Source organism: Apodemus sylvaticus, chromosome 2 (assembly GCF_947179515.1).
Source record: "Apodemus sylvaticus chromosome 2, mApoSyl1.1, whole genome shotgun sequence".
Lineage (NCBI taxonomy): Eukaryota > Metazoa > Chordata > Mammalia > Rodentia > Muridae > Apodemus > Apodemus sylvaticus.
The window spans coordinates 69218579-69235153 of NC_067473.1; positions in this window are offsets into that span (position 1 = coordinate 69218579).

Genomic DNA, 16575 nt, shown 5'->3' on the forward strand with positions numbered 1-16575 from the left:
GTTTGGTCTTCTCATTGTGTCCTGGATTTCCTGGATGTTTTGAGTTATAAGATTTTTGCATTTTGCATTTTCTTTTACTGTTGAGTCCATGGTTTCTATGGTATCTTCAGCATCTGAGATTCTTTCTTCTATCTCTTGTATTCTGTTGTTGATATTTGCATCTATGGCTCCTGATTTCTTCCCAAGGGTTTGTATCTCCGAAGTTGTCTCCCTTTGTTATTTCTTAGTTGTCTCTACTTCTGTTTTTAGATCCTGGATTGTTTTGTTCAGTTCCTTCACTTGCTTTTTTGTGGTTTCCTGTAATTCTTAAAGAGATTTTTGTTTTTCCTATTTCATGACTTCTGCTTTTTGACCCAAGTTCTCCTGTATTTCTTTAAGTGATTTATGTATTTCCTCCTTATTGACTTCTATATTTTGACCCATATTCTTCTGAATGTCTTTAAATGATTTTTGTGTGTCCCTTGTAAGGGCTTCTTTTGATCCATTTTCTCCTGAATTTCTTTAAGAGATTTATTTATGTCCTTCATGTGTTCCTCCAGCAGCATCATGACCAGTCACTTTAAATCTAAATCTTGTTTTTCTGGTGTGTTGGGGTATCCAGGACTTGCTGTTGTATGAGAATTGGGTTCAGATGTTTCCATATTGCCTTTATTTCTTTTGGTAGCGTTCCTATGTTTGCCTTTTGCCATCTGGCTATCTCTGGTGTTAGTTGGTTTTATTGTCACTGGCTGGTGCTTGTACCTCCCATGAGCCTGTAAGGCTATTTCCACACCATTGGATGGCTGGGTTTCCCTTGGCACAGATCGCTGATGTGCTGCCCTCCTCTTGGGTGCTGTTGGAGCTCTGATATGTCCTACCTCAAGCAATGTTATACTTAGGTTGTCTGTGTGAATCGGACCTGGTACTGCCCATCTGCTCTGTCAGGGAGTAAAAATGGGGCAGGGATCCCGCAGGCACCCAGCAGGGCACAGAACCCATGCCTGGCTGGCACACATATGGGGCCCAGGTCCTGGGTGCAGGCGGCAGCCTAAAGCTTAGTGGTCTGTATCCCCAGAGATCTTAGACTCGGGATATCTCAGTACCTGGGGTTGCCTGTCCTATCTGACTGGGAGCTAAATGGCAGCCACGAACCACCCCGCAGGGCACAGGACCCACGCCTGGCTGGCACACAGACGAACCGCCTATCTGCCCAAGTCCCTGGCAAAGGCGACAGTCCGCAGCTCAGTGGCCTGTGTCCCCAGAGATCCTAGGCTCAGGATATCTCAGTACCTGGGGTCACCTGTCTGGTCAGACTGGGAGAGAAGTTGCGAATTCATTGTTTTTAATAGCTGAGTAGTATGCCATTGTGTAAATATACTATATTTTCTGTATCCATTCCTCTGTTGAGGGACATCTGGGTTCTTTCCAGCTTCTGACTATTATAAATATGGCTACTATGTACATAGTGGAGCATGTGTCCTTATTACATGCTGGGGAATCTTCTGGTATATGCCGAGGAATGGTATAATGGGATCCTCCAGTAGTATAATGCCCAGTTTTCTGAGGAATTACCTGACTGATTTCCAGAGTGGTTGTATCAGCTTGCAGTCCCATGAGCAGTGGAGGAGTGTTCCGCTTTCTCTACATCCTCACCAGCACCTGCTGTTTCTTTTTGATCTTAACCATTCTGACTGGTGTGAGGTGAAATCTCAGGGTTGTTTCGATCTTCATTTCCCCAATGACTAAGGATGTTGAACATTTCTTTAGGTGTTTCTCAGACATTCCATATTCCTCAGATGAAAGTTCTTTGTTTAGCTCTGTAACCCATTTTTTAATAGGGTTATTTGGCTCTCTGGAGTCTAACTTCTTGAGTTCTTTGTATATCTTGGATATTAGCCCCCTGTTGGATGTTGGGTTGGTAAAGAACTTTTCCCAATTTGTTGATTGCCATGTTTTCCTTTGCCTTACAGAAACTTTATAATTTTATGAGGTCCAATCTGTCAATTCTTGATTTTAGAGCATAAGCTATTGGTGTTCTGTTCAGAAAACTTTCCCCTGTGCCCATGTGCTCAAGGCTCTTCACTAGTTTCTTTTCTATTGTTTCAGTATGTCTGGTTTAATTTGGAAGTCCTTGATCCACTTGAACTTGAGCTTAGTACAGGGGGATAGGAGTGGATCAATTTGCATTCTTCTGCATACTGACCTCCAGTTTAACCAGCACCATTTGTTGAAAAGGCTATCTATTTTCCACTGGATGGTTGTAGCTCCTTTGTCAAAGATCAAGTGACCATAGGTGTGTGGGTTCATTTCTGGGTTTTCAATTCTATTCCGTTGGTCTACCTGCCTGTCATTGTATCAATACCATGCAGTTTTTAAAACTATTGCTCTGTAGTACTGCTTGAGTTTGGGGATACTGATTCCCCCAATAGTTCTTTTACTGTTGAGAATAATTTTAGTTTAGCTGGGTGTTTGTTATTCCAGATGATTTTGAGAATTGCTCTTTCTAACTCTATGAACAATTAGGTTGGGATTTTGATGGGGATTGCATTGAATCTGTATATTGCTTTTGGCAGGATGGCCATTTTTGCTATATTAATCCTGCCAATCCATGAGCATGGAAGACTTTTTCATCTTCTGAGGTCTTCTTCAATTCCTTTCTTCAGAGTCTTTAAATTCTTCTCATATAGATTACTCACTTGTTTGATTAGAGTTACACCAAGATACTTTATATTGTTGTGGCTATTGTGAAGGGTGTCATTTCCTTAATTTCTTTCTCAGTCTGTTTATCCTCTGAGTATAGGACTGATATACTTGAGTTAATATTATATCAGGCCACTTTGGTGAAGCTGTTTAGCAGTAGTACTTCTACCACTAATTCTAAATTAGTAATACTAAATACTAAAAATTCTAGTGGAATTATTTTCGGTCACTTAAATATACTATCCTATCATCTGCAGATAGTGATAATTTAACTTCTTCCTTTTCAGTCTGTATCCCAAGACATTTTTGTTGTCTAATTGGTCTAGGTAGCTAGAACTTCAAGTACTATATTGAATAAATATGGAGAGAGAGGGCAGCCTTGTATAGTCCCTGATTTTAGTGGGATTGCTTCAAGTTTCTCTCCATTTAGTCTGATGTTGGCTACTGGTTTGCTGTATATTGCTTTTACTATGTTTAGGTATGGGCCTTGATTTCGAAGACCTTTAACATGAAAGGGTGTTGAATTTTATCAAATGCCTTTTCAGCATCTAATGAAATGACCATGTGGATTTTTTCTTTCAGTTTGTTTATGTAGTGGATTGCATTGATGGATTTCCATATATTGAACCTTCCCTGCATCCCTGGGATGAAGCCTACTTGATCATGGTGAATGATTGTTTTGATGTGTTCTTTGATTCAGTTGGCAAGAATTTAATTGAGTATTTTGCATTGATATTCATAAGGAAAATTGTTTTAAAGTTCTCTTTCTTTGTTGGATCTCTGTGTAGTTTGTGTATCAGTGAAATAGTGGCTTCATAGAGAAAGTTGGGTGTGTTCCTTCAGTTTCTATTTTGTGAAATACAGTTATGTTAGTACAGTTATACTATTTTGTGTTAGGTGTTCCTTGAAGGTCTGATATAAGTCTGCATTAATACCAACTGGTCCTATGCTTTTTTTGGTTGGGAGACTGTCAATGGTCACTTCTGTTTCTTTAGGAGTTAGAGAATCATCTAGATGGTCTTTTGATCCTGATTAATCTTTGGTAGTTGGTATCTGTCTAGGAATTGTCCATTTCATCCAGATTTTCCAGTTGTGTTGATTAAAGGGGCTGTAAGATGATACAACCACTTTGGAAATCAGTCTGGTGGTTCTTCAGAAAACTGGACATGACACTTCCAGAGGACCCTGCTATACCTCTCCTGGCCATATACCCAAAGGATTCCCCGGCATGCAATTAAGTCACATGCTCCATTATGTTCATAGCAGCCTTATTTATAATAGCCAGAAGCTGGAAAGAACCCAAATGCCCCTCAAAGGAGGAATGGATACAGAAAATGTGGTATATTTACACAATGGAATACTACTCAGCAATTAGAAACAATTAATTCACAAAATTTTTAGGCAAATGATTTTATTTGGAAAATATCATCCTAAGTGAGGTAACCCAGTCACAAAAGAATACACATGGAATGCAATCTCTGATAAGTGGATATTAATTAGCCCATAAGCCCTGAATACCCAAGGCACAAATCATATAACAAATGACTCCCATGAAGAAGTATGGAGAAGGTCCTGATCCTGGAAAGGATTGCTCTAGCATTGGAGGGGAATATAAAGACAGAGAAAAAAAAGGAGGGAGGTCACTGGAGAATAGAATGGAGAGAAGAAGGTTTATGGGACATATGGGGAGGGGAGATCCGGGAAAGGGGAAATCATTTGGAATGTAAACAAAGAATATATAAAATAAAAATATTAATAAAAAATATAAAGGCTTTTGTAGTAAGATCTGATTTTTTTTTTGGAATTTTCTCAGTTTCTATTGTTGTTTCTCCCTTTCATTTCTGATTTTGTTAATTTGGATACTGTCTCTGTGCCCTCTGGTTAGTCTGGCTAAAGGTTTGTATATCTTGTTGATTTTCTCAAAGAACCAGCTCCTGGTTTTGTTAATTGTTTATATAGTTCTTATTGTTTCTACTTGGTTGATTTCAGCCTTGAGTTTGATGATTTCCTGCCTTCAACTCCTCTTTGGTGTATTAGCTTCTTTCTGTTCTAAAGCTTTCATGTATGCTGTTAAGCTACTAGTGTATGTTCTCTCCTGCTTCTTTTTGCAGGCACTCAGAGCTATGAGTTTTCCTCTTAGCACTGTTTTAATCATGTCCCATAGATTTGGGTATGTTGTGCCTTCATTTTCATTAAATTCTAAAAAGGTTTTGATTTCTTTCCCTTATTTCTTCCTTCATCAAGGTATCATTAAGTAGAGCATTGTTTTCCCTGTGTATGTGGGCTTTCTGTTGTTTTTGTTGCTATTGAAGACCCCCCTTACTCCATAGTGATCTGATAGGAGGCATGGGATTAGTTCGATCTTCTTATATCTTTTGAGGTCTGTTTTGTGACCAATTATGTGGTCAGTTTTGGAGAAGGTACCAAAAGGTGTTGAAAAAAAAATATATTCTTTCGATTTAGGATGGAATGTTCATTAAATATTTGTTAAATTTCTTTGTTCCAAAACTTCTGTTAGTTTCAAGGCATCTCTGTTTAGTCTGTGTTTCCTTGATCTGTCTATTAAGGAGAGTGGAGTGTTTAAGTCATCCATAATTATTGTGTAGGGTGCGATGTGTGCTTTAAGCTTTAGTAAAGTTTTTTTTTTTATATACAAATGAGGGTACCCTTATATTTGGAGCATAGATGTTCAGAATTGAGAGTTTTTCCTGGTAGATTTTTCCTTTGATGAGTATAAAGTGTCCTTCTGTGTCTTTTTTGATGACTTTTGGTTGAAAGTCTATTTTATTGGATATTAGAACTCCAGCTTCTTTCCTGGGATCATTTGCTTGGAAAACTGTTTTCCAGACTTTTACTCTGAGGTAATGTTTGTCTTTGACACTGAGATACATTTCCAGTATGCAGCAAAATGTTGGTTCTTGCTTACATATCCAGTCTGTTAGTCTATGTCTTTTTATTGGGGAACTGAGTCCATTGATGTTAAGAGATATTAAGGAATAGTGATTGTTGCTTCCTGTTATTTTTAGTATAATTTTTATGTTTGTGTGGTTGTCTTCTTTTGTGTTTGTTGAAAGAAGATTAATCTCTTGGTTTTTCTAGTGTGTAGTTTCCCTCCTTTTGTTGGTGTTTTACATAGATTATCCTTTGAAGGGCTGGATTTGTGGAAAGATACTGTGTAAATTTGTTTTTGCCAAGGAATACTTTGTTTTCTCCTATGGTAATTGAGAGATTTGCTGGGTATAGTAGTCTGGGTTGGCATTTGTGTTCCCTTAGGTTCTGTATGACTTCTGCCCAGGCTCTTCTGGTTTTCACACTCTCTGGTGAGACGTGTGGTATAATTCTGAGAGGTCTACCTTTATATGTTAATTGACATTCTCCATTATTGCTTGTAATATTCTTTCTTTGTTTAGTACATTTGGTCTTTTATTTATTATGTGATGGGGGAAATATATTTTCTGCTCAAATCTATTTGGAGTTCTGTAGGCTTCTTGTATGTTCATGGGCATCTCTTTCTTTAGGTTAGGGAAGTTTTCGTCTATAATTTTGTTGAAGACATTTACTGGTCCTTTAAGTTGGAAATCTTCCCTCTCTTTTATACCTATAATCCTTAGGTGGGGTGTTCTCATTTTTTCCTCTATTTCCTGGATGTTTTGAGTCAAGAGCTTTTTGCATTTTTCATTTTCTTTGACTGTTGCATCAATGCTCTCTATGGTATCTTCTGCATCTCTCTTCTGTCTCTTGTATTCTTTTGTTGATACTTGGATCCATGACTCTTGACTTCTTTCCTAGGTTTTCTATGGCTAGAGCTGTTTCCCTTTGTGATTTCTTTATCGTTTCTACCTCCACTTTTAGATCCTGGGCAATGGTTTTGTTCAATTTCTTCACCAGTTTTCACCAGTTGTGTTTTCCTTTAGTTCTTCAAGGGCTTCTCCCTGTTTAATTGTTGTCTTCTGTATTTCTTTAAGGGAGTTATTTATGTCCTTCTTGAAGCTCTCTATCAGTATCATGAGCTGTGATTTTAAATCTAAATCTTGCTTTTCTGGTGTGTTGGGGTATCCAGGACTTGCTGTTGTGGGAGAATTGGGTTCGAATGGTGCCATATTGCCTTGATTTCTGTTAGTTAGTTAGTTCTGTTAGTTACATTCCTACATTTGCCTTTTGCCATCTCTTATCTCTGGTGTTAGTTGGCCCTGGTGTCATTGGCTGGTGCTTGTCCCTCCTGTGAGTCTGCAAGCCTATCTCAGCACCCCAGGGTAACTGGAAGTGTCTTGGAACTGAGTGCTGTGGGGCTGCCCAGTTCCTGAATGCATGTGGGGCCCTAGCAGATGGAGTCCCAAGGGATCTTATACTCGGGTGTTCTCTGCATTCTTGTTTGTAGCAGCCTGCTCAGTTGCAGGAGTGAAGATGGTTGCCTCACCTCTAATCATGAGACTCAATGTAGAGTAGATATTCCCTAGCAGACCAGGTGCATAGACAGCTGTGGTGGCACTGCCCAGTTCCTGGGCACAGGTGGAGCCCTTGTGGGCCATGGCCCAAGCAATCATACTCGGGTGATCTCTGCATAACTGGCTAGACCTGTCTTTTCAGTCACAGGAGCAAAGATGGCAGCCTTAAATTATTTTATAAAAATCGTTAATCACATAGATGTGGCATAAGGATATGGGGCACTCATTGATTATTTTTTAATAAATAATTTGAATTTTTAATCTTAGCCATTCTGAGTGGTATAAGGTGAAGTCTCAGGGTTGTTTTGATTTGCAATTCCCTAATGACTAATGAAGTTGAGCATTTTTTAAGATGCTTCTCCACCATCCGAAGTTCTTCAGGTGAAAATTCTTTGTTTAACTCTGTACCCCATTTTTACTAGGGTTATTTGGGTTTCTGGGGTCTAACTTCTTGAGTTCTTTGTATATATTGGGTATTAGCCCTCTATCTGATGTAGGGTTGCTAAAGATCTTTTCCCAATTTGTTGGTTGCTGATTTGTCCTTTTGATGGTGTCCTTTGCCTTGCAGAAACTTTGTAATTTTATGAGGTCCCATTTGTCAATTCTTGATCTTAGAGCATACACTATTGGTGATCTGTTCAGAAACTTTCCCCCTGTACCGATGTCATCAAGGGTCTTCCCCAGTTTCTTTTCTATTGCTTTAGATGGTCTGGCTTTATGTGTAGGTCCTTGATCCAATTGGATTTGAGCTTAGTACAAGGAGACAAGGATGGATCAATTCGCATTCTTCTGCATGCTGACCTCCAGTTGAACCAGCACCATTTGTTGAAAAGGCTATCTTTTTTCCATTGGATGTTTTAGGTCCCTATGTTGAGGATCAAGTAGATATAGGTGTGTGGGTCCATTTCTGTATCTTCAATCCTGTTCCATTGATCTGCCTGCCTGTCACTACCAATACCATGTAGTTTTTAACACTATTGCTCTGAAGTATTGCTTGAGGTCAGGGATACTGATTCCCCCAAGAATTTCTTTTGTTGTTGAGAATAGTTTTAGCTATCCTGTTTTCTTTTTTTTTTTTTTTTTTTTTTTTTTTTTATTCCAGATGAATTTGAGAATTGCTGTTTCTAACTCTATGAAGAATTGAGTTGGAATTTTGATGGGCATTGTGTTGAATCAGTATATTGCTTTTGGCAAAATGGCCATTTAAACTATATTAATCCTTCCGATCCAGGTGTTGGCGAGGATGCGGAGAAAGAGGAACACTCCTCCACTGCTGGCGGGGTTGCAAATTGGTACAACCACTCTGGAAATCAGTCTGGCGTTTCCTCAGAAAACTGGGCACCTCACTTCCAGAAGATCCTGCTATACCACTCTTGGGCATATACCCAGAGGACTCCCCAGCATGCAATAAGGATACATCCTCCACTATGTTCATAGCAGCCCTATTTATAATAGCCAGAACCTGGAAAGAACCCAGGTATCCCTCAACAGAAGAGTGGATGCAAAAAAAATGTGGTATATCTACACAATGGAGTACTATTCAGCCATTAGAAACAATGAATTCATGAAATTCTTAGGCAAATGGATGGAGCTAGAGAACATCATACTAAGTGAGGTAACCCAGTCTCCAAAGATCAATCATGGTATGCACTCACTAATAAGTGGATATTAACCTAGAAACCTGGAATACCCAAAACATAATCCACACATCAAATGAGGTACAAGAAGAATGGAGGAGTGGCCCCTTGTTCTGGAAAGACTCAGTGTAGCAGTATAGGGCAAAACCAGAACAGGGAAGTGTGAAGGGGTGAGTGGGAGAACAGAGGGAGGGAATGGGGCTTATGGGACTTTTGGGGAGTAGGGGGCCAGAAAAGGGGAAAGCATTTGAAATGTAAATAAAAAATATATCAAATAAAAATATATGAAAAAATAATTTGAGAAATTTCATGCTTCATATCACTATTTGATAATATGTTTAATCTTTGTATTTTTTATTTCTGTATCTCATACCTATCCAACCATGTATACTCATTTTATCCTTTTCTTTAATTTTATTTTCAGAATTTCTACTTCTACTTCCCCCTGCTCCAAATTCTCCCAATGCTAGCCCCACTTTCTCTTAGATTCATGACCTTTTTTGCTTTAAGTGTGTGTGTGTGTGTATTTGTGTGTGTGTGTGTGTGTGTGTGTGTAAATGCAGCCTACTGAGTATATTTAGTGTTGCTAGCAATAACATGTTAGGGTAAACCACTTGAAAATGAAGAACCTATCAGGGTGTTGATCTTTGGATATGATTGATTCTTCTTGTCTCAACTGCTATTATTTGCCTATAGTTCATCATTTAGTGAAATGTAAATACACTCTTTTTAAAGTAATTGCATCATTTTGGGGGATGATATTAAAGAAAACATTTTTGATAGATTCTCATTGATAACTTGACCACCAAATCAATGAAGTGATAATAGATATTTTCTTGTTTTGTTTCTGATGTTCTGATATTACTAAAGAGCCATCTGCTTACTCAGAGGAAATTTGCAAGTTCAACATTAGAAAGACAGTCCAGTGAATGAAGATGCTTCCTGGGAATCACCTATGCCCTAACTACATGTACTCATTTAATATCTCAGCAGGGTATATTCAAGCCAATCTCCTTAATCCCATATTGCAAAATGACCTCGTCTCCAGTCAGCAGAGTGATCTGTACAGCAGGGATATTAAGCCTCATGTGATGACACAGAGACACCATTTGCTCTTTGTATGCCTTAAACAGTTTTAATCTAAATATATTGTGAGTTTTGTAGTTGATTTGTTAAGTAATGGGATTTCTCATTACACAGACTGCTAAGTGATAGCCACCATATCATCATTTTTACTGGTTTTGTGTGGTTTTATTTCAGATTAGAGCACATCAATTGCTTGTACAGTACCAAGCATTCAGCCCTGAAAACACACTGATACCCAGATACCCAGACACACACACACACACACACACACACACACACACACACACACACGTAGTATTATATGGGCTGAATTAGTCATATTTAACAATAGAATAACACAACCAACTACATATGTGTATATGTGTGTTATATATGTGGTGTGTGTATGTGTGTGTGTGTGTGTGTGTGTGTGTGTGTATTTGTGCACAATAGCAATAAGTAAAAAAAAAATAGAATTAATGAATTTGAAGCATCCTGGTTGGGGTACGTGAAATGGTTTGGAGGGATGAAGGCTATGGACGAACTGTTATAATCAAATTATAATGTCAAAAATAAATAAAACCAAATTTTAATAGAGATAATTTAACCTCATGCTTTATCATATTTACAGTAAATATAAATAGTAAATATCTAATGAGCTTATTAGTAGTATAAAAGTACCATTTTTCCTTTTAAAAGACATTTATTAATGAAAAAAGATTTAAAAACTAGAGTGTACATTTTTATGTAATGTTTCTGAAAATTTAGGTTGATGTTTATTAGAAGAGAGTTTTTCTTTCATAACTGCAACACAGTTTTTATTTCTTTGGTTTTTGTTTGCTTGTTTGTTTGTTTTTCTTTCTGCATCTGAAAACTTGGGACTGGAACTAAAACTCAGCAGTAGAAGGGATGGTCACAACAATTTAAGATTCTCGAATCAATACTTAAAACTCCCTTTTCTGCTTTCACAAAACTAAAACATGAAAGCTTTTACTACATAAAGAAAATGTAATTACAATTACTTCTCATTTGTAACCTTTTCAAATGTGATTAATAATTCAGTCTGCTAGCTCTCAAAAATCTAGGCTTTTAGTTTCTCTTTCTTACTCTTGGGAGCTGTGTAACAACCCTCAGGTGATTTTGAAAGTGAATGTGAAAGTATACAGAATCCTGTAGAGTCCAGTATCACACTGGGTTCAACATCCACCTATCTCAGAAAAAATTATGAACTTCTGGCTCAATTTTAACTTTATTTACAGACATCATGGCATAAGATATGCAGGTCTCAACTGTGCAGTAAAGTCTGACACAATTGCAGAGGTCAGAAATTCATAGACTCCTCCTATATATGGTCTGTTCCTGGAAAAATTCCCAGAAATAAGTAACGACAGCTAGGCCATATGACAAAGAGGACAGTTGAAACCTTTTTCTCTTCCCATGCCATCTATGGGGTTAGAATCTATTTTTTAAAGGTGTAGTTAACATTTACATCTCATAAGAGTTTTTTTCCATTGTATCCTTTTCTCTAGATGACCCCTAAAGAGAGTTATCTTAGTTACATCAAGAGCGATTTTCACTTGAGCAGTCATTTTCTGAAGGATAGTTCATTCAGAATAGTCTTTGAAATATCATCTTTCATCTGCTCTCTAAACCTATTGAAAATGCCTGCTCAGTACCTGAATCGTTTTCGCTGTTGAAATATATCATTTTCCATTACTCAGATGTTCTGAAGATTCATAAAGTGGCAATCATAATTTATTGAAATTTCTTCCTGCCAGTCAGAAATGAATAAAACTATACAGTGTATCCAGGAGGAGACAGGAAAGAAAAATGAACGATGAACAGAAGAACCTGTGGTTTTGAAGTAGTGCAGTGCGTTTCCCGTATCTAATCATAATTGCAGCAGCTTTTCATGATCCTGCAGTTTATGTTCAGCTCAAGAAAGACAGCTCAAGAAACCCACTGTACACAAGAGTTCTCTAGCAAGCGTGTCCTCTTACCTTCACTAATAATTGCTCAGCATTGATCTAACAATTGAGCCTCGTTGTAATATCATGTTATATATGTCCTTGCTTCTGTCTTAATCTTACATGCAAATAGATGAGGCAGAATCCCGACCCATTCAAGAGTAGAGAGGCTCTGAAAGAGAAACTAAGAGCCTAGATTTTTGAGAGCTAGCAGACTGAATTAACCATCTCTTGAAGGTCTTAACTCCTAGTAAGTGTCAAACCTGTGATATACAGGGAACCGTGCAGAGCCTGTAAAAACCTCCCTCTGCTTAATATTGGTGAACATACTCTATAAGGAAGGATTTGTTTGGACAGGAATGATTCGTTTGCCTCATTTTATTTTCTTTTTTCCAGTCTTCTGGTGTGATTCCTTCTTCCTTTATTCCATGATTGTTGCTTTACTGGATTGCTCCCTCTTTTTCTTCCTCCTCCTTTATCTTCTTTGTCTTTGTCCTCTTGATTGTCCTCCTCTTCCTTTTCCTCCCCTCCTTTCTCTCTCCTCCTCCATGTTCTTTTTATTCTTCTTACCTTTCTCAAAGGTACTTATAAAATATTTCCTTAAAATAATTATATCAGATATATTTTCCAAATGTTAATGTTTGCCTCACAGTATATTTGACATCAGAATTTTGATTCGCTGTGTTTACCTATTGTTTTATGGTAACTAGTCTACATGGGAAATAATTCTGTTGTGAAGCTTCATGTCATTTTAATTCTTATTCATCAGGACTTTCTACTTTATATAGAAACAGTTATTCATCTTTCTTAGTATTTCAAATTGTAAAATGAGATCTGCTCTGATTCTGATTCTTAGATTGGAGCATGGTTATAGCCCTTGAGGTCTTGGAATGTTATGCTTTAAGTCTAATATTTTTTCTTTATTTGGTTTATTTAAAGTTAACTAAACTAAAGTTAGGTTAGATTAACTAGAGCTAAAGTTAACTAGGTTTTTCATTAAGTTTTGATTTCAAGCCCTAGTATTCCAGTTATTTGAGAAAAAATGTATTGACAAGTTATTACTTATTGTCTATTAATTAGAAGTTTTTTTTAAAGTTTTAAAAATTTTGCTGGGTATATTCTTTATTTATATTTTAAATGTTATCCCCTTTCCTAGTTTTCCACCTCCTGGGTAGGCCCTATCTCATCCTACATTCCCCTACTTCTATGAGGGTGTCCCTCCACCCACCTGAATCCCACCTCCCCACCATTAATTCCCCTACAATGGGGCATCTATCAAGCCTTCATATGACCAAGGACCTCTCCTCCCCTTGATGCTTGATAAGGCCATCATCTTCTGCTACATATGCAGCTAGAGCCATGTGTACCCCTTGGTTGATCACTTAGTGCCTGGGAACTCTTGGGGCGGGGGGGGGGGGTTGGCTGATATTCTTGTTCTTCCTATGGGATTGAAAACCCCTTCAGATCCTTCAGTCTTTTTTCTAGCACCCCATTGAAGGCCCTGTGCTCAGTCCCATGATTGGCTATGAGCATCTGCTTCTGTATTTGTCAGGCTCTGGCAGAGCCTCTCAGGAGACGGTTATATCAGTCTCTTTACAGCAAAGCTCTTCTTAGAATCCACAATAGTGTCTGGGTTTGGTGTACTGTATATGGGATAGATCCACAGGTGGGGCAATCTCTGTATGGCTTTTTTCAGTCTCTGCTCTACACATTGTCTCTGAATTTGCTCCTGTGAGTATTTTGTTCCCCTTTCTAAGAAGGACCGAAGAACCCACACTTTGGTCTTTCTTATTCTTATTCTTGAGTTTCATGAGTCATGTGACTTGTACCTTGGGTATTCCAAGCTTTTGGGCTAATACCCATTTATCAGTGAGTGCACACCATATGTGTTCTTTTGTTCTTTGGTTACCTCACTCAAAATATTTTCTAGTTCCAGCAATTTGCCTGAGAATTTCATGAATTCATCATTCTTTTTTTTTCAGTTTTTTTTATTCGATATAATTTATTTACATTTCAAATAATTTCCCTTTTCTAGCCCCCCCACTCCCCGAAAGTCCCGTAAGCCCCCTTCTCTTCCCCTGTCCTCCCACCCACCCCTTCCCACTTTCCCGTTCTGGTTTTGCCGAATACTGTTTCACTGAGTCTTTCCAGAACCAGGGGCCACTCCTCCTTTCTTCTTGTACCTCATTTGATGTGTGGATTATGTTTTGGGTATTCCAGTTTTCTAGGTTAATATCCACTTATTAGTGAGTGCATACCATGATTCACCTTTTGAGTCTGGGTTACCTCACTTAGTATGATATTCTCTAGCTCCATCCCTTTGCCTAAGAATTTCATGAATTCATTGTTTCTAATGGCTGAATAGTACTCCATTGTGTAGATATACCACATTTTTTGCATCCACTCTTCTGTTGAGGGATACCTGGGTTCTTTCCAGCATCTGGCAATTATAAATAGGGCTGCTATGAACATAGTAGAACATGTATCCTTATTACATGGTGGGGAGTCTTCTGGGTATATGCCCAGGAGTGGTATAGCAGGATCTTCTGGAAGTGAGGTGCCCAGTTTTCGGAGGAACCGCCAGACTGATTTCCAGAGTGGTTGTACCAATTTGCAACCCCACCAGCAGTGGAGGAGTGTTCCTCTTTCTCCACACCCTCGCCAACACCTGCTGTCTCCTGAATTTTTAATCTTAGCCATTCTGACTGGTGTAAGGTGAAATCTTAGGGTTGTTTTGATTTGCATTTCCCTAATGACTAATGAAGTTGAGCATTTTTAAGATGCTTCTCCACCATCCGAAGTTCTTCAGGTGAGAATTCTTTGTTTAACTCTGTACCCCATTTTTTAATAGGGTTGTTTGGTTTTCTGGAGTCTAACTTCTTGAGTTCTTTATATATTGGATATTAGCCCTCTATCTGATGTAGGATTGGTGAAGATCTTTTCCCAATTTGTTGGTTGCCGACTTGTCCTCTTGATGGTGTCCTTTGCCTTACAGAAACTTTGTAATTTTATGAGGTCCCATTTGTCAATTCTTGCTCTTAGAGCATACGCTATTGGGGTTCTGTTCAGAAACGTTCTCCCTGTACCGATGTCCTCAAGGGTCTTCCCCAGTTTCTTTTCTATTAGCTTCAGAGTGTCTGGCTTTATGTGGAGGTCCTTGATCCATTTGGATTTGAGCTTAGTACAAGGAGACAAGGATGGATCAATTCGCATTCTTCTGCATGCTGACCTCCAGTTGAACCAGCACCATTTGTTGAAAAGGCTATCTTTTTTCCATTGGATGTTTTCAGCCTCTTTGTCGAGGATCAAGTGGCCATAGGTGTGTGGGTTCATTTCTGGATCTTCAATCCTGTTCCATTGATCCTCCTGCCTGTCACTGTACCAATACCATGCAGTTTTTAACACTATTGCTCTGTAGTATTGCTTAAGGTCAGGGATCCTGATTCCCCCAGATTTTCTTTTGTTGCTGAGAATAGTTTTAGCTATCCTGGGTTTTTTGTTGTTCCAGATGAATTTGATAATTGCTCTCTCTAACTCTGTGAAGAATTGAGTTGGGATTTTGATGGGTATTGCATTGAATCTGTATAGTGCTTTAGGCAAAATGGCCATTTTAACTATATTGATTCTACCGATCCATGAGCATGGGAGGTTTTCCCATTTTTTGAGGTCTTCTTCCATTTCCTTCTTCAGAGTCTTGAAGTTCTTGTCATACAGATCTTTCACATGTTTGGTAAGAGTCACCCCCAGATACTTTATACTGTTTGTGGCTATTGTGAAGGGGGTCATTTCCCTAATTTCTTTCTCAGCCTGCTTATCCTTTGAGTATAGGAAGGCCACTGATTTGCTTGAGTTGATTTTATAACCTGCCACTTTGCTGAAGTTGTTTATCAGCTGTAGGAGCTCTCTAGTGGACTTCTTTGGGTCACTTAGGTAGACGATCATGTCGTCTGCAAATAATGATAGTTTGACTTCTTCCTTTCCAATTTGTATCCCTTTGACCTCCTTATGTTGTCGAATTGCCCGAGCTAGTACCTCAAGTACAATATTGAAAAGATAAGGAGAAAGGGGGCAGCCTTGTCTGGTCCCTGATTTCAGTGGGATTGCTTCAAGTTTCTCTCCATTTAGTTTGATGCTGGCTACCGGTTTGCTGTATATTGCTTTTACTATGTTTAGGTATGGGCCTTGAATTCCTGTTCTCTCCAAGTCTTTAAGCATGAAGGGATGCTGAATTTTGTCAAATGCTTTTTCAGCATCCAATGAAATGACCATGTGGTTTTGTTCTTTGAGTTTGTTTATGTAGTGGATTGTATTGATGGATTTCTGTATATTGAACCAACCCTGCATTCCCGGGATAAAGCCTACTTGATCATGTTGGATGATCGTTTTGATGTGTTCTTGGATTCGGTTGGCAAGAATTTTATTGAGTATTTTTGCATCGATGTTCATAAGGGAAATTGGTCTGAAGTTCTCTTTCTTTGTTGGATCTTTGTGTGGCTTTGGTATCAGCGTAATTGTGGCTTCGTAGAAGGAATTGGGTAATGTTCCTTCTGTTTCTATTTTGTGGAATAGTTTGAAGAGTATTGGTGTTAACTCTTCTTTGAAGGTCTGGTAGAATTCTGCACTGAAGCCATCTGGTCCTGTGCTTTTTTTGGTTGGAAGACTTTCTATGACTCCTTCTATTTCTTTAGGCATTATGGGACTGTTTAGATGGTCTAGTTGGTCCTAATTTAATTTTGGTATTTGGTATCTGTCAAGGAAATTGTCCATTTCCTCCAGATTCTC